Source organism: Equus asinus, chromosome 2, assembly GCF_041296235.1.
Source record: "Equus asinus isolate D_3611 breed Donkey chromosome 2, EquAss-T2T_v2, whole genome shotgun sequence".
NCBI classification, from domain to species: Eukaryota; Metazoa; Chordata; class Mammalia; order Perissodactyla; family Equidae; genus Equus; species Equus asinus.
This window is the reverse complement of record NC_091791.1, coordinates 43668610-43692365: the sequence shown is the minus strand read 5'-3', so window position 1 is coordinate 43692365 and position 23756 is coordinate 43668610.

Below are 23756 nucleotides of genomic sequence, written 5' to 3'. Positions count from 1 at the left end.
ATAAAATTTTATTGTTTTTCTAATGGCTGTACAATGAATTTTTTTTGTTATAAGTGTTTGCATCTTCATTCTTCCTAGCTAAGAATTTCCTTCAAACAAAAGCAAGACTAAAATTTTAAGCCTGTGAGGTTTTCAACATCCCCACCGTTTACCAATGCCATTCAGATTTCTTAGGTATCATCTCATAGATTAAAGAAACTCAAGCATCTACTTGAGCAGATACTCTACAAATTCTCCATATAGCCAGATTCCTATTAAAAACACACAAAAAAGAACTAAAAGAGAAAGAAGAAAGAAAAAACATGAGAAATAAATGCCAAGATTATACTGGTTTCGCACAACCAAAACCTGCCTCACAACTATAAAGTCACATTTCATAAATTTCCTTTTTGGAACAAATGACTAGTTCATATTTTTGAATTGGAAGCTTTCAGCTCAACCTATAAGACCCAGCTCTCCTCTGCACTTTGTCACAAGGTAACTGCAATGTTTCCAGACACCATCAAAGCACGGCACGGATCTCTACTAGCAAAGAAGGAAGGTAATTCCTCATCTGAGGGTCTTTTAATTAGAAAGAAAAACTCTCCCAGAAGGTAGAAGAAAGACTTTCTTTCTTGTCCAATTTGCTAGAATTAGTCATGAAACTGTTTTTAAACCAGTCACTAGTACGGGAAATGAGAGCATTGTTGAATTAAATTTATGATTAATTTCCCAAGGCTACAAAGCAGAGTTTATCTGTTTCCCTGAGCGCAGTGTAAACACGAAAACATAATCAGGATTATTCCAGAAGGGGGAGTCAGGGTGAGAGCAATGGCTATCTCATAAGCTCCTCTGGGTGTCTGACACACTAGAGATAGGGGAAAATCCCTCTCTCTACTGTAATCTGGCTATTCACGAATCCCCAAAGTCATTAAAACAAAAGTCTTTGTGTAAGCTTCTTAATCTCTAATACATAACTATCGTTAATTCTAAAAATGCACATTTTTTGACATTTTAACATCTCTGAAATTGAGACCACCTTGAAGGTATTATATAATTGTTTAATTGGCAGCTCTCTTGTTTCTTCTTGGTCCATAAAATAATAGCGTGTCTTCTATTTGATGGGGTATTTGATTAGGTAATAGGTAGTAAACAAATAATAGTTACCTTGGTCACTGTTGGCATACCTCACCTCCTTTAATCATTGTAATAGTCCTATGAGGTAAGCACTATTATTATTCCTATTTTAAAGACAGGAAAACTGAGGCTTATTAAGGCTCATTTGTCAGATTCCACAGTAATTTAAGTGCGGAATTGAGATTAGAGTCCACTGTTTGTAGGATACCAAAGTCTGTGCTTTTACCAGCCCCACCTCTGCCTATCAAAGAGTATGTACATTCATTTATCCATTCAACGTACATGTGATGTACCTAGTAGGTGCCAAATGCATTATGAAGCACTGAATATGAAGTGGTGAATAAGGGAGCCATAGGGCTGAAAGTTGAGTAAGGGAGACTAATAATAATAAGAAATATATCACTGAAATTGTAATAAGTAATTGAAACTGTGATAGATTGCTCAAAAATGTTTGATATTCTTCCTTGGGCAGATTTTACTTCCCAGACCCATTAAAGGTAGGCTTTGTCATGTGACATTTTTTGGGCAATGAAATGTGGGAGAAAGTAGCATAAATTGTTTCTCAGAACTTTAAGCACCAGCATGTGATTTGCTGGGTCTCTTTTCCATCTGCCACGATGACCAGCAATGTCCCAGAGAGAAGCTGCTCTGTCAGCCTACGCCCCAAAGTGAAGAAAACATGGAGCACAGTTGCAGCCATCCTGCAATGTACAAGTAGTGGAAGGATGAAATAAACTTTTGAGGTTGCAAGCCACGGAGATTTTTGAGGTCATTTGCTACCACAGCATATCCTAGCCTGCTCTGAGGCTTTGGTGATTTCACATTTAACTCAAAAAATAGAAGTGGAGTAGTGTGAGAGGCCACATAACATAGTGCCTAAAAGCAGAGACTCTGCAGCCAGATTGCATGGATTCAAATTCCGTCTCTCCCATTTACTAAAAAACTGCCTTTAGAAAATGTATCTAACATCACTACCTCAGTTTCCTAGGAATAATACCGCAATTAACGCATAGCATTGTCATGAGGGTTAAAGACCTTAATACTAGCAAACTTCTGAGCACAGGGAATGACACACAGTGAGTGTTGTATCAATGTTTGTTAAATAGAGTTTCTCTGTTTTGAAGTAGAGGGGACTTAATTTTGAGGAGGGCAGTCGGGCAAGAGATATCCTGCAAAATTTTAAATTGTATTTGTTTTACCTTCCATTTGATGGCAATTTTCCCAAGGAACAAAATTTCCTGAGAATCACCGCATGTTTAAGGATGGGAAGAAAATACAAGGCCATATTGAAATGTAGATTCTGGATGGTGAGCTAGTCTACACTGAGGGATTACTGTCATAAAACAGCCTCTTAGAGCTTGAGTTCAGATTAGCGCCTCCACATAGTGACAAATTTCTACACTTGACAGGCCTTTTGGACAGCTTTGAAAGAGCCAAATACACAAATGTTTAAAGTCCTGAATGTTCAGGATGTTTCATAATTTGAACGATCGTTGTATTTATCATTCAAAACCAGAATTGTCAAAAAGCTGGAAACTCACTAGTAACCTTTCTAGCTGGTCGGTTGCATAGGTCACGGTCCCCAGCTGGGATTTTTTAATGAGTATAGAAATCTTCCTCCCCTGCCCCTCAGCATTCTCAGCCATTATCTGCTTGCTGAAGACCTGGGACCCTATAGGAGGAGAAAAATTGCTTCGTTTCCCTAGTAGAGATGAGGCTTAAAATACAAATCTTCCTGATGAGAGTTATATAGCTGGAATTAAATTTACACTCTGTTGTAAGTTGCTGATATCAGATTCAAACAGCAAAGAAGGATTCACGGGCATTGGAACTTGGAAGAAGGCACAAACCATAGAAAAGAAATGAGGGCCAATGACCCCTCAGTTTTGCTTAGGGTGAGGCCTTAATTCTTAGTAGCTCCATCTTTCATGTCACTCATAACTTACTCCACATGGTACTTTCCTCCATATGGCCTTCCTAGTTTCATTGGATCCATGTTTTTATTACATACATTTTCCCTAAAAGTTTATGGTCTTTTCTGCTCATTCTGGAAAGCTACAATTTTTGTTAATATCTTTTATATTTTAGTTACACATTAATATAAATTTATTATAGATAGTATGGAAAAATCACATAAGCAATAAACAATTAACTCTAATAAATCCAACACTCAAAGATAACCATATCTTTCATGAACATTTTCCAGGTTAAGTTATTTTTATTAAAAATTTCATTTGTGGAATGTATATATTCCATTGAGAAATGTACCATGATTAATTTGATCATCAGGGACATTTAGGGGTTTCTTTCCTTTAATTTTTCTATATTATTTTCAACAATATCATAAGCATCCCTGGAGTTAAATCTTGAGCATACCCACCAGGATAAAATCTTAAGTTCAATAATATGAAAAAAAGTTTGGAGACTGTTGCTAAATTGCTACCTAGAAGCAGTAAAATCTGAGTTCTTTAAATCAGAACTTTATAAAAGCAACACAATGATTTTTTGAGAACCGACCTCATACTGGCATATGAAGACCACGACGAGTCTTTGGCATTTTGGAATTGAACATTGAGATATTTCATTACTCAAGAGCAGCATGAGCTTTAATGACTTGGTCCTTTGCTTCTTCTGGAAGACAGTTTGAACAGCACACCCTGCAAAGCAGGTATGTAAGACTCAGTCAAGTGCCCAGCACCTGCTCCTATAGATGGCTTTGTAGTATTTTACCTAGTCTTCCATTCACAAAAATTCCATAGCATAACAAAACAAAGGATAAAACTACAATGAAAGTTAAAAATATAATTTGCGTATGGTAAAATGATATTACTTTAACTAATGTGATTCAGGGAAAAGCAGGGAGAGAGTACAGGTATTTTTCTACTTGAAAATGTGGATATTCTTGAAGGTTTTGGCACAGAGTCCACATAAGCATCATTGCAGTGTTGCTTACATAATTCACTGTATAACTACCTAGTGTCTCTATACAGCAAAATATAAAATGCATTGGGTGCTGATACGAATTTCTAATTCTATCCTTCTGAGAAAGTGTAAAAAACTACTCATATGTGACTAAAAGGAAGGTGTCTGTTCTGATTTCACTTGCTCTAATTCTTTCATTGTCCTTTCCTGGCAGCTCCCTTCCCTTCTTGCTTTTCCTCTGTGCCTCCTACGCTACTGTTCCTCCACCCTGGCTAGGTGCTGTTCACTTCATTTTATTAGGGCTTTTAATACTATTTGAAAATTTTCACAATCAATTTACAATAACTCCAAGGTCTTCTTAATTACCAAAGCTTTGACAACAATGTTTTTAAGGCGTGTTTATTGTTAACTGTTTGGTGCTCCAAAAATAAATACCTTTCACTTGGTTTTCCAGATCTTGTAGCTTTACTCTCTAACACGTGTCCTGTGTATTGTTCAGTCAGTTTTGCTTCTTTATCACTATTTGTTTGGGATGTGAGTTGGAAACAGTACAGCATTAAGCAGAAACATGGGCACCATAATATTTCTTATTAACACCAATAAGCTTTTCTTTAAAAAATTATTTTATGCTCCAAATAAACAACGAAATGATCGATTATCGTTTTTCACAGCCATCTCTACTCATTGTGGGACTCTGTTCCTTCAATATAATATCTGTCACAATCCTGCACTGTTATTAATTTTTTAAAATTGAGAAGTACACTGAAATAGAAAAAATCAACAAGGAACAGCTATACATTTTTTTGGCTTTTCTATACTTCTGTCCAATAACCCAAAGTTCAATACTTTTCACAGGAACAGAGTTTTAATACCAGTCATTTAATTGGTGAGACCAATGCTCACAAAAAATTTTAGTGACACACAAAATTTCTTTAGAGTCAGCTATAATTACTAGTCATGTTGTCCTATTATGGAGATAGTGAATTTATTAGTGACGAATCAACAGTGACTAAGAGGATAGAATTCTTAGATTAAGACTCATATTTTTAATTTCACTTATTTTCAACTTGTTCACAAAGAAATAAGCTTAATACTGATGAGACATTTTCAAATACAGATAAATTTCATTCTATCAGCTCTAATCTTTACCATCCTTTTTACTAATGTACATGGTCAATCACTTTGGGGACCAGGGAGTGCAGATGACCCGGACAAAAGCCATCAGTGTACATATATAATGCCTCACAGACAATCAGTACAGTAATTCCATTTTTGAAAGATAACATAGAACTTATTTTAGGCTCACTACTCATGGATTACTGTTTATTTTCAAGCATAGTCATTTAAAAAATTTGCTTATTAATTTTAAATGAAAACGCTACCAATACCCTCCTCCCCTTTGCTCCCTTTCTTTTTGCCCTGCGCTTCTCTGCACACCCCTACTCCCACATATATGTTCTAAGGTTAATTGAATAAGAACATTTGCATTTGGTATTATGGTGCATAAACCAATTGCTCAGCCATGTGAGGAGAATCGGTTGACCCAAGTACTGTATTTAACCAGCTCTTACAGGGATTTTACTTGTTCGGTAGGAACCAAAGCTGATGAATGAAACACGAGGGTCAATTTGGGGCACTGCTGGACCAAAAATTAAAGACATTCTCCGTCCTGCTTTTTAACTCTCCAAACTGGAACTAGGAGAATCAGTTTTAGGCTGCAAATATTGAGTCAGGAAACATTTCCACTTGATTTAAATTTGCATTAAGAGATGAGGCCCGAGTAATGTTCCCTTTTCCTATAACGTGTCTCACACACATTTCACATCCTTAACCTAAGAAACATGTGAAAAAACAAGCTCTCACCATTCATTCACACTCTAACTTACCCATCGACTTCAAAGTTGGTTGGGAAAAAATACAAGCAAAGAGGAATATTGTGCTTTTTCCAACCATACAATGGTAAATCAGGAAAGACATTCTGCAGGGTTCTTACAGGACTTATTAGCTAAATAGTGTTTATCTTCCCTTCCTGGCTAACCTGCTCAGAGCAAGTAATGAGCTCAGAGAAAATAAAGCAAATACTGAGCCCTTTCCAATCCTTCCAACCGCTCTGCCACCCACCAGTTCTTAGAATGTTTTCTTAATTTTTTTGTGTTTGTTTGACCTCAGCGCTCCAACTGAACTGAGCACGGGCTTTCAGGAGATGGTTTGGGACAAGCAAAGCAGGTTTATTTGTTTCCCAAGTGCCACTGGTAAGGTTCCCAGAGACATATGTCAATCAATCCATTGTCTCGATTAAACATGGAGCATTCAAGTTAGAAGATCCTCTATTTCACAGTTCTCAGTCTGTTCCTGGCCAGAAAAGATAGATGTTTGGGGAAAAGTATTTACTGTTAGTCCCATCTATGGCCTTAAATAGGTTCCCCCACTGCTTACAATCTCTACCTTCTTTTTCGTTGCAGCTCAGTGAAGGAATGCTGCCATTCTGCTTCTAGCAATAGTGGAGATGCCAAGAAGATATTTCATTTTACAACCACTAGCCAAGCCATTTTATATAAGGCAGGGAGAATCAAGTGCATGATTGCTTACCCAGAATCATATCATAATTTTCCATAATCAGGAATGCTTTTAATTTCTGATGAAAACAATACCAAAGATTAATGACTCTTTCATAAAAATGCTTAACGCATATTTATTGTGGAGAATCACAATGCGTAATACGAAACTTCTGTGACTTTCAGCGAATAGGGGGTGGGGATCAGGGAAGACAAGGATGAAAGCATGATTGAGGATTGAGGGACAGAAAATAGCAAAGAAGGTTCGTTGCCAATTTTTCCAAGAAAAGGCAATCTGTGAATGGGAAAAGGCAGGAAATCACCCAGAATCTTCCATGTCTTCTTGCTTTTCATAAGACCTTCTCATCCCAATAACAATTTAAATAGCCAATGGAGAAATTGAACCATACTCCCTGAGGGCATTGTATCCATTGTCACTACCCTGCCGTTGTAAATCTGTTCCTAACACAAGCTGATTAGTTTTCCAGAACTAAAAATTGATTTTGACTGATTGCTTCCACGTAGGGAAATAGCCTAACTTTGAGAAAGCTTCCCTGTTGTTTGCAGTTGTTAATGTCATTCATTCAAACACCACTGAAGTTCACAATTCATCATCTTCCTAACACAGATTTACATAGCATTAGTGAAACAAAATACATTGAGTTAAAGCCATTTTTAATACTATGGCATATTAGGAATTATGCATATTTTAAAGTTTTTCTCAGGTGACATTGTCAGCATAGCCAAATTATCATTTTCTTCATGTAGCAATAAAATCTGAACTTAAAGAAAAAAAAACCCTTCCACTTTCTTATACAAAATTAAGCATAAAAAAATTGAACTTATTTAACTTTTTCTATACGTAGATCTTCTCAACTGGGATCTTGCCCCAGAAAAGAGGAAAAAGCTACATAGGATCCTTAGGCATTAAGATACTTTATAGTAACCAAGAAAAAGTATGTTAATAGTGACTTTCTCAAAGGAAGTACAATGACATATTTTTAAAAATAACTTTCTTTTCCATACTTTCTACATTAAGCATGTATCACTTCTATCATTTAAAAGAACTGTTATTTTTTAATAGAAGCATTTCCTTTCTGCCTTAATTCATATTCAGAAGTAAAGGGAACAAAAATGGAAGTCATAATAATAATTCTAACAGAAACACCACAGCCTTTACAACTTACATACATATAGTTGCACATTGACTGAAAAAAGCAGTTTCCTATATTACCAATCCTAATAGTGATGAGACTAAGGCTCAAACATGTAAGTGACTTGCTCAAACGTCACACAGTGAATAGATGGCTGAATCTAAGCTGGGATACAAGTTACCTGATTCTTAGACTCTGCAAGTGCACTCTCTGTCACGTCATCCTTCAGGATAGAGGATGCCATCACACCCTTAAATCAGGCCTGGAAGAGCTTATCCATGCACTCTGTAGCTAATAATAATAGTGAATATGCATAGAGTCCACCCTGGGTGCCAAGCTCTGCTCTATGTGCTTTAGAAATATAACTCATTTAGTTCTCACAGCAATCCTATGAAGTAGATGCCATTATTATCATCCTATTTTACAGAAAGAAAACTGAGGTTTTATAACTTGGCCAGAGATCATACAGCTAGCGGTAAAGCTAGGACACAGGCAGAATGACTTCAGAGTCTTTGCACCTAATCACCATATTAATGATGTGCCAACTTGCCTTGATTGGTTATGTTAACAGGGGAGGATTGGTCTCCTTTGGTGCCAGGTAAGCCTCAAAGCAAATTATAGAAAAGAGTCTATAAGGAGTGACGGGAACATCATCATTTTTCTAAGGAATTGCTTTGCCTGTATACTTCCTGATTGTTAGGGTCCAACTTGGCCAAATTCATTTCCATCCTCAGCCAATGCTTGGCCCATTTCATAGAGAAGGAAATGGAGGCTCTTAGAAAACATTGACGGCAGAGGTGAGAGTAGAGGTGAGAGTATACTACTCAGCAGACCTTTTGTCCAGGATAATTTCATTGAACTCCACCATGTTTACTGGTTAAACTGTGGCCTACAACATTCCAGTGAGTAAATACAAAATGTGCCACTTGTGCTGTGGTGGAACTTTCCATTTCAAGGAAGTAGATTCCAGCAGGAGTAAGGCTGCCTAGAAGCAAAAGGCTTGCTGTGGGGTTACAATGAAATTAAAAAAACAGAAACACAATCTGGAGCGTGGCCCCTTCATCGTACACGTGCATTGCATCTGGGCTGCTACATGATGTGGGCCGCTGACAGAGGCTGTGTTCATGCATGAAGAACAAGAGAGAGCTACTCTAGGCATGAGGAGAAGAAGGCAGGCAGAAATAGACTTTTTGTCCTTTTAAAAAATTGTACTAAATATACATAACATAAATTTATCATTTTAACCATTTTTAAGTATATAGTTGAATAGCGTTAAGTGCATTCACATTGTTGGGCAACCACCACCATCTTCAATCTCCAGAATTTTTTCATCTTCTCAAACTGAAATACTATACTCATCAAACACTAATTGCCCATTCCTCCCTTCCCTTAGCCCCTGGTAAACATCATTCTAATTTCTGTCTTTATAAATTTGACTACTCTGGTTATATCATATTAATGGAATCGTACAATATTTGTCCTTTTGTTGACTGGCTTATTTCACTTAGCATAATGCCTTCAAGTTTCCTCCATGTTGTAGCATGTATCAGAATGTCCCTCCTTTTTAAGTTTGCATAATATTCCATTGTATATATACACACCACATTTTATTCATCCATTCATGCGTCGATGAACACTTGCATTGTTTCAACCTTTTGGCTGTTGTGAATAATGATGCCATGCACATGGGTGCACAAGTATCTGTTCAAGTCCCTGTTTTCATTTCTTTCTGGTATATACCCAGAAGTGAAATTGCTGGATCCTCCGGTAATTCTACTTTTTTTTTTGAGGAAACGTGATACAGTTTTCCATATGGCCACACCATTTTACAAGAAATAGATTTTAAAGCCACTTAATGAGTTTAGTTTCTCTGTCTTTCCTCCACTTCCTCAAAAAGACTGAATACCCCACAGTTCTTCATCATGTGATTGCCAACTGGACTATTCATTGCCTCAGTCCAACTCAGTTTACAGCCTATTTCCCTTTACCTTAGTAAACCACAATTTCATGGACATTGCAGAACTTGTAGAACCATAGGACCTTAACCACAGCCATCCCTTCCAAAAATTGCACCCTTAAAATTTCATGACAGAGTCATCCAGGAGCCATGCTTGAAGTGTTTAATCAGGAAACAAGATTATCTTCAGACATATCCAAGCTACTATGTTTAGGCTACATTGATTATTATTGTAATACCCAGCTTATATTTTTCTGTTTCATAGATGAAATGAAGTATTATCCACAGAAAGCATGGTGTGCACCTGTTTTACAACGTCCCATGAGTGAATTTCACGAGTGCTTTCCTACATTGATAACAAACTTGGAAGTGTGTCCCAGACCTGATTCATTCACATTGCCACTCTCAATGATGCTTGCCATGTCCACATAAGTGAACTCACTTCTTTTACCTAAGTTAATATCTTTAGAAAGAGAATTTTTATCACTAATATAGATGGAAAACCAGTATCCCTTGCTACAAGTAAAATGAATATACTTACAAGACAACAAATTCCTCCAGATACAACCTAAAATTTTTCCACATACCACCAGTAGAAATTCTGGACTAACTGACTTGATATATGAATATGAGTCTATTAATCTCTTCGAAAATGTTATTTTAATAAGTATTTTGAGAAAAGAGTTATAAATAATGGTCGTATCAGGGTAAAGAAGTTAGTGTCAAAATGTTAGCAGTGATTCTTTTTTGTGATGCAATTATGGATGATTTTATCTTTTATAGTTCTAAAATGGAAATAAATGATGTACATACATAGAATACATATGTCTATACATATGCATATACATGAATGTGCACTTGCATGTGTAATATTTTGTTGACAGAGGCAATGGATGTAGTAAACAGCCTAAAGATGGCAAACCCTAACAGTCAGATCCATCAAATTGACACTGGAAATCAGTGGGGTAGTGGTTGTTGCAGCCAGGTCATTCTCACGCCCAGGGACAAAGTGTGCATCCAAGCAATGACATAAAAAGAAAGCAGACATAAGGGATTATCTGAGGGAGAGTAAATATGTGAGTAAAAGCAATGACTGCCCAGCATAGGCATTGTCTGAAATGCTTCCTCTCACGTTGATCAATGAAATTTACTAATGGAGGATCCACAGTGTGCAAGGTAATATACAAAGGAGTAATATATGATGCAAGGATTATAAATCACTATTCTTGACCCATAGTTGTAAAAATCTAAATGAGACAGCCATGAAAAACTACATTACAAATCAGAGCAGTGCAAGGGCTAAATAGAGATATGTGTCATATTCTGTGGGTACAGAGAGGAGAAGGCAAGAGTAAGAGTGGGGAAGCAACTGAGGAAGATATCTGGGATAAAGTGATGTTTAAGGATTTCGATGATTGGAGTAAAATGTATGAAAATATTCTTCCTTGTCTCCACAGGATAAACACTGCCTTCTCCAGAACCAGAGAGAAGAGATATCTAGAACCCAGAACACCCCATTTCCCTACTTAGAACTGGAGAGTGCTGGAAGAGTGGAGAGTTGAATGAACTGTCGAGGAAAGGAAAGTGAGTTTGGAGGAAGTCACAGAGCCATCAAGTTTCACTTGATGCTAGCAAGTTAAAAGAGGGTACTCCTGCCAGATGCACACGCTCCTCTGAGGCCTGGCCTGTTCCTAAGCTGTCTCACTTCCTGACATCCTTCTCCAGCTGGGCTATTTCCTGGGCTGCTGCAGCCTCCTCCCTTTACACCCCTTGTACTGCTGTGGTTTGGCACTCTCTGCAGCAAGAGCCTCAGTGGCCAAAGGGCCCTCTGGGCTTGTCTCCTGGGAGCAAAGGCCTGCCTATTTCCACTACTGAATTTACTCACAGAGACAGGCAGAGGAAGCTTTTTTTAGATGGCCAAAGCAAATTAGCCTGCATGAATTACATTGGAGACGTGTGGTAATAATCAGATTTGGTGTCCGGGACACCCAAGAGGCACATGCATCGCCTGTAAGTAGCTTAGAACTTTTCCTGCTGCATCATAGAAGCTGCTGGCTGAAGGAAACATTTGAGGGATGAATAAAAACTCCTCCTCGTACATGGTGTTTGGCGGTGGGCAGAGGGAGTAGTCAAGTTGAAGTTATACAACAAACAGTTGCTTTTTCTCCAGAGCCAAGAAAGTGACTAGAATTTTCTATATCCGGATGGTGATTAAACAAGAGCCTGCAAACTACGGCCTGTGAGGCAAACCCAGCCTTCCCTGTGTTCTCATACATCCTGCAAGCTCAGAATGATTTCTCCATTTTTAAATAGCTGAAAAAAATCCAAAGAATATTTTGTGACACATGAAAATCATATGAAATTCAGATTTCAATGCCGATGAATAAAGTTTTATTGGAACACAGCCATGTCCATTCACTTGCATATCGTCTCTGGCTGGTCTCAAGCTTCAAATGCAGAGTTGAGTAGTTGCAGCAGGGACCTTACTGCCTGCAAAGCCTAAACTGCTTACTATCCATTTGGCCCTTTGCAGACAGTTTTTCAACCCCTGTGCTATAGCAGTGGCCAGTGTGACCAAGGGCAGGGACAAGGTGAAACAGTAGTGAGGGGGAAACTTTTAAAATGAGGACATTGATTTTTTTCTGAGTTGCATTTTTCAATGGTCTGACATTCTTGGTTGTAGATCACACCACACTGAAGATGGACAATATCCAAAGCTCAGCTTTAATGTTTGAAATAACTCTTAGATTTCCTTTTTGTTTTTTCGATCCTCTCATCCCCTCCCTACACACACGCATTCACACGGAGGGGGAAAAAGCCAGGGGCAGACCACTCATGTATCTCAGAAGAGCTCAGCACAGTACTCACAGAGGCTCAGCAGTGGTGTAGAAGTATAAGAACAGTGAATTGCAGACCCCCCACAATGGACCCCAAAGGAGGATTAACTGAAACAATTTCATGGAAATGCATTCAGTATGCACAGATGACAATATGCCAGCAAGCCATCTCAGTACAGTGTTCTAATTATAGACACCACTCTCAAAGTTTAGGCAAGCTATATAGTACGGTCCCTTTTATAGGGTGTGGTTTAAATTGACCACTTAAAAACTGGAGAGGTCACTTTTGGTCAACTAGTACAATTTAGTAGCTCAAGGAAACACTGTACCTCACTCATCCTATAAGAGTAAGACTTTATTTTTGCTCTTAGAGACCTAAGAAGATACCTCTAAGCCAGACAGCTGGACTGAGCAGTTAAAAAGTGAATATTGTGTTAATCAAGAAAAAGGCCTTGTATTTTCCACAAAGACGTTATATAAGGAAGCCTAGTTTCTGAAAGAAGCAAGCGGCAGTAGAGGTGTGTTGATGTGCTAGAATGTGATAGCAATATGCACTGGAGTCGTGGGTGGAAGAAGAAGGAAGAGGAGACAAGAGGGATTTCAACATAACCCTTAAAGATATGCTGGTGATATGTTGGGAGTAACTACTCACGCTTGGGCACAAACCCAGCCAACTAATGTAGAGAAATGGCGGAGGGAAGGGAGTGCAAACTACTTAAAGTAGTCATATGATGGCAGTCTCCATCCACATATCTGATCCTTCCACTTGGTAAAGGTAATATGGTTCCTTGAAAAAGCATTAAACTATATTAAAAATTGTACCTGAGTAGATGTGTTTAAAGAGAAGCTATCATGGAAGCCATCAAGAAGAGAAAGAGTTCAATGTTTAGTATGCTCTTGCTTGAGCTAGATAGATTTCTGGGTAACAGAAAAGAGAGGGTGATTTGGCAGTGAACTAAAGAGAACCAAACCCAAAGAGAACTAAGACTTTGGGAGGGTGCCTGGGGAGCATTTCCAGAAAGCTCCAGGGCTTACCCATTCCCTAGTTCGTTGTGAGAAATCTAATTTGCTCTGTGAAGATTTGGAGTAGGTACACAATCTCTACTTTTCTCTCTATGAATATTGCAAGCTCTTATACTGCCAGATGATGGAAACTTGATCTCGGTCAATCTCTATCCCCATTCTCTAGTTGTAGCTAGGTTTCTAATCTTCTAAGATTTACTTAGCACCAAAGGACTTTGAGGAGAGTAGGGAGTGTCCTATCCTGTTTCTAATAGAAGTCCTATTCAAGTCCACCAGATCTCTTGTCAAATTTAGTGCCACTCGCATTGACACTGGGATTTTTCTGCTACTCCTCTTCCACTTTGAGGCTGCAGGTACTTTGCTGAGGCTGCCTCTAAAACTCTTCACAATTTCTTGCCACTCTCGGGTGCAAGGGAATCATTTTACTACTTCCACCCCAGCCTAGATGCAGAGAGCTCTGTGAGGCAGCTCGGGCTCTTCTAGATGCAACACACAGTCACCTCTAGGCTCTCCTAGGAAAGAAGACACAGCTTTCTTCCGCTCTCAGGTCTCCCAAACCTTTCTGTCATGCCCTCCGCCAGGTCTTGAACTATGAGACAGAGGCAAGGTGCAGGGGCCCTTTGGAGGGACCTTGCTTCCTCCCTGACTCTCTTTTCGCACTCAAGTTATTGTTCTCCATGCACAGGTCAGGGGGACAGAAGACAGGAGCATCCACCTACTCCTCTGGTGTTCTTTCCAGCCTTTTCTCTTAAGGTCGTGTGTAGGCTTTTTAATTCAAAAGTCAGAATTTGATTCCTTTGTTATCTGACTTCTTTTATGAATTTCAAATAGACTAGTTGCTGCTTTGATTGGGGCATGACAGGATTACGATTTGAAAATATTGTTATTAGTATTAATTTATGATCTTTGGGCAACAGTAGTGATATCTCATTACAATCAAATGTCCAATGTTTTATTTGTCATTTGCTTAATATTTTAGAAACTTAGAGAGTCTTTAGAAATGAAAGATGTAGTAAATAGTGCTTTTTTTGACCAAACCTTTTAGTGATACTCTCTTATAAATCTACAATATGTACAGTTACCTCCCTGTGGCTCTTCTGGTAGTCATTATAAAGATTGGGTCAACAGAATGGTTACATTGACCCTACATTTTAGAAACAATGCACTGTCTTTGCTTTGAGCCAATTTTCTTTTCCTTAGGAATCCCAGGAGCCTTTGAACCCCTACATTATGCCAATGTTTTTTTAAGGTGATTTAACTTAGAAGGTAAGGGAGAAACAAACAATATTTCTGACTGAAATGTTGTGTTTGCCTTGATCTGAAAATTAATGGAATTGCCAAATTTGGCAGCACATAATCCAACTATTTTCCTTTGATTGAAGAATGAACAAATAAAATTATAAAAAATGTAATTATTTCCCTCCCTGCCCCTTGACTTAAAGTTGCTTTGTTCTGAGTCTCTCACTTGGCATTGACCTTGTTTCTGTTGGGAGTGAGTAGGATAGAGAATTTTAAAGGGCAGATCATAAGAACAAAATTGCCTTCAGTATTAAAGTTTTGAATATTCTTCAGATTCAACAAAGCACTACAGTTTGAAGAAGCATTCTTCAACAAATTCAGGGATGAAGGAAGGTCTGAGTTCTGGCCTTCCGTTTGAAGAGAAAAGACGTCTTCAGATTTTTAAGGCAGAAAAATACAGGGAATATACAGCTAACATCCCTTTTTGTAGATATATCCTAACCGTATTTCAGCTTCACCCTCAACTTGCTAAGGTATGTGTTTTCCAGATTTTAGTCATCTAGTTGAGTCAAAAGAAAATCAACCCAGCACTTCAGCTCTTGCAAACTTTTTTTTCACAGATTCAGAGCCTAAGTAGATGTATTTCCTGAATTATCATTATAAGTTAATATAGCTAATGGTAAGGTAATAAGCTACAATAATGCCTTTCATTTACATATCTTTCTTTCCAAGTCCCCAGTCCTTGATAAGTGTTACCTTATTTCTCTTTACAACATCCTTACAAAGTAGAAAAGGAAGAATACTAGTGTCTCTAAAGATAATATCTTACCCATGTGCAGTATGTTTCAGTTTATAAAGCACTTTCACATATATTATTTCATTTTAGTTCTGACCCTCACAGTACCCAGTGATTTACGTAAGTCAGTCAGATGTCATTTTCTTTGACTTACATTTAGAAAGAGTAGAATTCAGAAAGGTAGAATGTCTGCCTGCGTTCTGCACTGAAGAAATGAAAGAGCCAGTTTTGTTAGGCCTAGCCCTAACTTTGCACTGTGGAGACATAGAAAGATTAAATGAATAATTCTATATCATGTAAGCAAATAGCCCCATGGTCCTCATGCTTTACTTTAGAGCTTTACCTTATTTTTCTTGTGTTATGTTTTTTCAATGCCATTCTTTGGTCAAATGTACTGTGCAGTACCTCCCAGACTGTATGTATTAGAAAGATCCCTATTTGTTCCATTCTCCACGGAACTCCCGGGGGTTTGTTGGATTTGGGGATTATTTTCTTCTTCGGTTTTACTTTTTGAAAGGCCTGCTCCAACTCTCAAAGGATGCTGTTAAACACAGAATAAATGCTGGATTGTCTCTCTAGCCTCATGGTCTTCGTGGTGGCAAATAAATGTTTCTGTGAAGGAGTTAGCTCCCTGATGACCCACAAGTGGTGGTTAGAAAATGTCCACAAATTAAAGGCAATGAAAGATCACTAACCACAAGTAATAGATGTTATAAAAAAAATGTAAAATATATAAAATAGCTTTTATATGCATGTATACTCTCAACTCTAACTAGGTGGCTCCCGTGTAAGTGTTTTCTCAATTATGAGGATTTTCATATATACAAAGATGCTTTCATAACAGCAATCTGTATAGGATAAATATTATCCATGGTTACATGATTTCTTTTGACGTCTAACAGTAGAACAGTGTTAATCTGAGAGAAAACACTTAAAAATTTTAATCCATTAAAGTTTCTGAATCAGTGTTCATTCTGAAAGACTTCTCTGATTTTAGTAAAGGAAAAAGAAAGAAAATATAGAACAAAAACATTGATTCAGCATTTGAAACCATTTTCAATGAGGTAGAAGTTGTGAATGCATTATTTCCAATAATTCACACTTCTTCCCTCATTTGCAAGTTATCAAAAATATAATTGTCACTCACCATATATCCAGTTGTCTTTTGAGAAAGTCCAGAATGACACGGCAGAAGTGGACATCAGTGCCAGGGTAGGCTCTGAATCCTGGATATTCTCAGAATAACTGGATAAAGACAGAAACCAAATATTTGCCTATTTTCCCCACTAAGAATATTTCCTCTCTTTTCTACCTAATAAAAACCAAGTGTATCTTTCAAGGCTCATTTCAAAACTCTCCAAGAACTGCTGTCTCCTTCCTCTGAAATTCAGAGGAATTTGCTCAGTCCTATTGATTCTGTGTCTGCATTTTCTCAAATTCATCTCTCTTTTCTGTCTCCTCTGACATGTTCTAGACTAAGCCTTTCTTAATCTTTACTGGGACTATAGTAATAGCATCCTAAATTTTCCTTCCCTTCAGTTGGCTTCTCCACCAATCTCATTTGCAAAACATCTTCTCCACCAATAACATTTGCTTAATGTTCCTAGAAAAGAGTCACTGGGAATATGTCATTTTCTTGTTTAGAATTTTTCATCTGCTGCTCATTGCCTGCCAAATAAAGTAATATGTATTTAATCTTGTATTTTACTGTCTTCTATGAGCTAGTGAAACTTGCCCCTTCTTTACCAACAGTTTCTCATACATCTATACTCCAACAGAATAGAGCAACTCCTAAGATCAGTACAGGCCCTGGTCACCAGTCTTTCTCAGTTCCCACAAATTCCTCTTCTCACCTCCAAATCTTATCTAATTTTCAGAGCTTCATGTGGATATTAACGTTTCTGATGCCTTTTCTGAACCCTCATTTCAGTATATCTACTCATGTTCTATGATATCCGTCACCTTTTATTCAATAGTTTTGTGTGTAAGAGAATCACTATGTTCTCAGTGGTCAAATTTCCTGAGGTTTAATTCCTGGCTATTTATGTGATCCTGAGGAAGGTCTAATCCTTAGTGTCCCAATATTATGGAGAGGGAGAAGACTAAAAGTACCAATCTCACAGGATTGTTGTGAAGATTATGAGTTAATATATGTAAGTGTTCTGAGTAAGTGCTTAATGTACATGCAAGGTATTGCTATGTGCATCTTCTCTCTCCTAAGACATCCTAGGACCTTGGGATGAGACTTCAGGCTACTCACCACTATGTCTCACCTCAGTGACGGAACACACACCAGGGTTCAACAATCTATGTTGAATAGACACTGAGGGAAAAGTCTCATTCTGTGCCTTCCAGTGTCTTAGCATCAGAATGCTATAAAAGACCATTGTTGACCGATGATCTCAGCAGCCTTTCCCCCTCCCCCTTATGATGTAGATGGGAATGATTAACGGGACTAGAAGTGTGTAACCCAATGTTCCCCAGAAGAATACTTCCCATTCTTGATGGAGGTGAGAGGGGTCATTTTTGCTCATTCTATTTTTCCAAAGGGTTAGAAACATTGGTGGTAAGGAGACATGAGAGAGGGGATGTGGGCAGTAGGTCCAGGGAAATTTCATCCCATAGTTGCTTTTACATCTCTCTTAAAAATATGGTTTGAATGATATATATTCCTGATCAGGAGAAATTAGGAATTAACAAACTTTGTATATGCCTAACTGGAACAGTCAACGCTTTGAGGAACCTCTTTGTCCACCACTTGACTATGTGCCTTTAAGGGACTAGGATGCTGACCCTGGGTTGTGCATTGAAATTCATTAAAAGGACTGGCTAAAGAATCAGAAAGTCAACATTCAGAGGCATATGGTATTTATTTAGGGGATTCTTAGACTCTGATGTGTAACATTAATCCAAGCACAAGACAGAATGAAAAGCACGATTTCTCCAAATGGCCCTCATGTCTAAACACCAGCTTTATAAATACTGAATTACTCATCAACCTGGAATATGCGTGTTTTTTTCAGGAGTACCTATGTTTAGCATCTAAGGTTTCTTCAGAAAGGAAATTTATGATAGAAACATTTTGTCAAATCTGAGATTGCAGATATATGTATGTCAAATTAGAAAGACTTTGATTTTTACTAAAATACTAAAGTTGTTCTTTCACACTGATAATTTGTGTATTCCCATGTGAAAAAGAAGTTTCCTTAGCCTGGCCTTCAGCTTTTATCATTAACAATCATAAAAATCAGCAGAAAAAAAGCTACCATTTGTTGTGTTTGCACTACATGATTGATATTATAATGCTCAAAATATGCCTGCCGGGTAGATATTATTATTCCCATTTTAGAGGTGAGAGAGTGAGCAAAGTAGCTCCATGGTTTGTCAAAAGTCATGTCATTTGTTAGTAGCAGAATCAAAACTCAGATTCTCATCTGTCTTATTACAAAGCCCCTTCACCTAGCATTAATTCATAAGTTTAGGCTTACAAAGTTTTATATGTTTTGCTTATCAAGTTTATTGTACTTATAAAGGGTTAAAGTTTTGTTCTTCTCTGTGCTTTTTAGTTCAGCTTTTGATTCCCCCCTGCCACGTGATCAGGACTGTGCCCTGCCTCTGAGCAACTCCTCCAATAAATATTGGAGGGGTCCTCAGCAATGCCCTCCTGGGGATCTAGATGCAAATTTATTTCCTAATCCTGGACCTTTTCTCTTGCCCCACTTTCTTCAATATCATATCCTTAGAATGGTTGGTCTAGGGATTGACACCTCAATCTTAGTCAAAAAGATGAGAGTAGACATTTTCCAGGAAGGTTTCCTAGACTTGCCTAGCTCTCTGAGGAAGAGGTGCCTTCTCTTCATCTGTTCCAAGACCCCTTTCATGTGTCACATATCTCATGAAAAACAGTTTAAAAGTCCCTGTGTAAGGAGGAAAGCATCAGAGTTGAGGACGTGCAACTCACGTATAAATCAATGGTTGTACACCAATGTTCACAGCCACATTGTTCACAATAGCCCAGGGGTAGAAGCAGCCCAAGTTTCCATCGATGGATAAATGGATAAACAAGTGTAGTGTATACATTTCCTATTTTATAGGAAATATTTAATATATATATTTGATTGATATAAATATTTGCTAGCCTGTTGTGTATACAACAGAGAAATAGAATGGTACATTGGAACAAAAATGCAACCAGAAGTTCAGGCATGGATTTGAGTCTCACTCTCCCTCTGGGTAACCCTGAAAAATATCCTAAATTCTCTAGGCCTCAGCTTATCTTTCATCAATGTGAAAGAATTGGTCTAGCGTAGAGGTTGGCAAACTTTTTCTATAAGAACCAAATAGTAAATACTTTAGGCTTTTACACTTTGTGGGACAAGAGGTAAACTCAAGGATAACAAGAAAGAAAACAAATTTTCACAAATGTTTTAACTAATGAAATTCAAAATATAATAAAAGTAATTGAATATATATGTGTATATATATATTTGATAATATAGGCTTACTAATGAGAAGAATGGAATTCCATTTTTGTGGAAACATTTTGCTTTACTGGAGTTCAAAGCTGGTGTTCCTTATCATCAAATCAATTGCAGTTATCTCTTGTAAAAACCTTTTTTAGGTCATGAGACCATGAAAAAACCAGCATCAGCCCAGATTTGCTCCATTGGCTGTAGATTGCCAGCCTGTCCTAGGGTCTAGAAAAACAAAAGTCTTTTCTCACCATAACTGCTATACTTCAGGAATGTTCCTTCTCAATCTGTTTTGCTGGATTTAATGCCTGCTTTCAATTTCTAAATGTTGATATGTCCCAGGGTCCTCACTTCCCTTCTAACTAGATTTTTTTCTTGCATGAGCCCAATGGTTTCAAAAACTGTCTACACATGATGGCTTCCAAATTTTATCTCTGTGGTTGACCTCTTCACTATAGGATATATTTTTATGTATATCCCAACTTCGTCCTTGTCATATACCCTTTGATGTCTAAGAGGTATCCCAAATAAAACAATTTCTAGAATTGTCCCCTACCCTGATCTTCTTCTTCTCACTAAGTGACGCCTTCACTCATATAGTTATTCAATCCCCAAATCTAGGAACCATCCCAGATCTTTCCCTTAACCTTCTCCCACACCACCCAAGCCATCAGAATTTCTTTGAATACCTCTTGTGTAGGGATAAAAGCAGTCAAAGTTGAGAATCTGTGTAGCTGTGTTCAACATAGAAATAATGAGAAGTGTTCTGGTTATAAAAGTAATTGTAAATATTATAAAGTCAGCCCCCCTAAACAAATCTTGAACACATCCGCTTCTCTCCATCTCCACTACTATCACTTTAGTTCAAGCCATCATCATCTCTTACCTGAACTTCTACTCCTGCTTCCTAACTGGTGTCTCTATTTCCATTTTCAACTCCGACTCCACGCCTCCAATCCATTCCCTACAGAGTTGGTAAAATGATCATCTTGAAACACAAGTCAGACTTTGTCATTCCTGCTTAAGCTTTCCCATGGCTTCCCAACTATTAATTTGACATATATTATTATCTGTTTATTATGTTCCTGGCATATTTGCATTTCTGGGAATATGGTAGTGAACAAGATGGACAAAAATTCCTGCCAAATGTAACTTACATTCTAACAAGGGGAAATAGATAATAAACAAACTGGAAGGGGGAGAGTAAATTATGTAGAGTGTTAGATAGCGGTAAATGCTATGGAAAAAAATAAATCAGGGAGTCGGGCAAGGAGTTTGAGAGTAGGAGGAGTAGGAACTTTAAATAGGTGGTCAGGAAAAGGCCCCCACTGCAAAGATGCCCTTTGAGTAAAGACCTGAAGGAGGTAAGGGAGCAAGCCGGTGGAGTTTGCTGTGGAATAGCATTCCAGGAAGAAGAAAAGCAAGTGTTGAGGAAAAGCAAAGAAACAGAATGAAGGGGAGAGAAATCAAAGGAGTCAGAAATGGCAGAAGCCAGGTTACAGAGGACCTTGTAAACTCTGAGTGAGATGTTGAGCAGGGAAAAGATGTGCTCTGACTTAGGTGTAAGAGGAACACGCGCTACTATGATGAGGATCTTCTGAAGGGGAAAAAGGGCCTAGAGGAGACTCGTTAGAACTCTACCACAATACTTTAGGGGAGGTGTTAGAATTGAGTGAAGCGAAAGAAGCTCAGCTTCTGTGAGATGCGACAGAGAGGAGTTGAGGATGACTCCTGAGTTTTAGTCTGATCAACTAAGGAAGGTTAGAATTGTCACTACTTAAGACGAGGGAAGTCTGAGGGAAGAAGAGGTTTGGGGAGGACATATTAGGAACTTGGTTTTGTATGGGATGTGTTTGAGATGCATATTAGACATCCAAGCAGAAATTTCAAGCAGGCAATTGGATATTTAAGTTTGGAATACAGAGAAGTGCAGGCCAGAGATATAAATTTGGTCATTCCTGTCCAGATGTTATTTGAAGCCATGAGACTGAGTGACATCATCAAAGAAGTGAATGTAAATAGGAAAGGGAAGAGGTCTGAAGACTGATCCCAGTGTAAACCGGAAGATGAGGAGGAAAGGAACAAAGGAGACAGAGAAGGAGCAGTCAGTGAAGGTGGAAGTAAACCAGGAGAGTGTAGTGTCTGAAAACCAAGTGATGAAAGTGTTTCCGGGAAGAAGGAGAAATTAACTAGGTCAAACACTGAATACGGGTTGAGTAAAATTAGAATGTTTTCTAGGTAGAATATCTTCTAAAGTTCTTGAAAGCACCTAGCACCTACATAATCTGATCTCCATTACCTCTCTGACTTCATCTTATATTATTCCCTCCTTCTTCAATATGCCCTAGCCCCAGTCTGTGTCTCCAATCTTGATTTCCTACCTCACTTTCTCCCAAATTCACTATACTCTAGCTATACTATACTTCTGTTTTTTCAGCATGTCAATGTTTTGTCCTATCTGTTGTTCCCACTGCCTAAAGTGCTCTTTCTCCTCACTATTATGTTTTATCATTACAATTTCTTTTCATGACCACCCACTCTAGAATAGCAATATCACCAACATCATCCCTATCTTCTTCCATTCACTCTTTATCCCACCACCTTGTTCTATTTACTTTATATAATTTTTTGACACTCTAAGATTATCAGTTTATTGTTTGTATTCTCACATGAGAGCAAGGATTTAGTCTGTCTTGTCCTCTGCTTTATCCCAGACTTGGACATTGACTGATGCAGTAAGTGTCCAATAAATATTTTCTGAATAAACTAATTGTATTTCAATAAATTAACAAAATTATGTATAAAATACTCTGGTTAATAATTCCAAACTTAGAAGTACAGAGGAAGAAATCTGGGATATATTTTCATTTGATGATGCTATAAAGTACTTTTTCAAGTTTTTTTTCAATTTACATGGTGCTAAAAATATAAACAGTATTTACCAATCCGTTCAAGACGTGGTTCATCTACCACATTTCCACAGCCCCTCAAATATGACCACATAAGAATTGTACTGCACTATAGCCACATGTTACTTTTCAAATCTTCAGGCATCTGTAATAGTAATAGCATTATCTTTATACAGGCATATGGTAGACACACTTTGGTTGTTTACTGAAAAGATGCTGAAATGAATGAATAAATTAATATTGAAATCTTTAATTAAGAGTGGCTGGTTCATAGTCAAGCAAAATTTTTTCATCCACTCATTTCCTACCACCCTTCTCAAGATGGTTTCCTTTTAAGTGGTCCAAATGAACACTACTTATCATTGAAATCTCCTTTTTTTTAATCTCTCTAATGAAATTCAGGGAACAACTAGAAATGGGGATGGGTAGGCTTTGCATTTGATAACTTGGCCTGCTCTTTCATCTTCCCTCCAGTCTTACGCTCATTGTTTGGTGCTGCTAAAGCAGTAAATGTTGTTTGCCTTAGTGGCAAAACCAAGACTAGAAAACTTTGAAGTGTTTTCTGTTGCTTAATGTCACCTACTGTTCCTGTCAGCAAACTGAGATAAACCTGATGGACTGAGGTGTCTGGTCTAATTCCTTTATTGACACATAGCCCTGTCTTCAAACACCAGTGTAAATGAATAAGGACTGAGATAGTAATGTGTCAGTAATAGGCTGCCAGATAAATGCCATTGTTTACGGACTGATCCCTGCTTCCTAAGGCCCAAACAGCT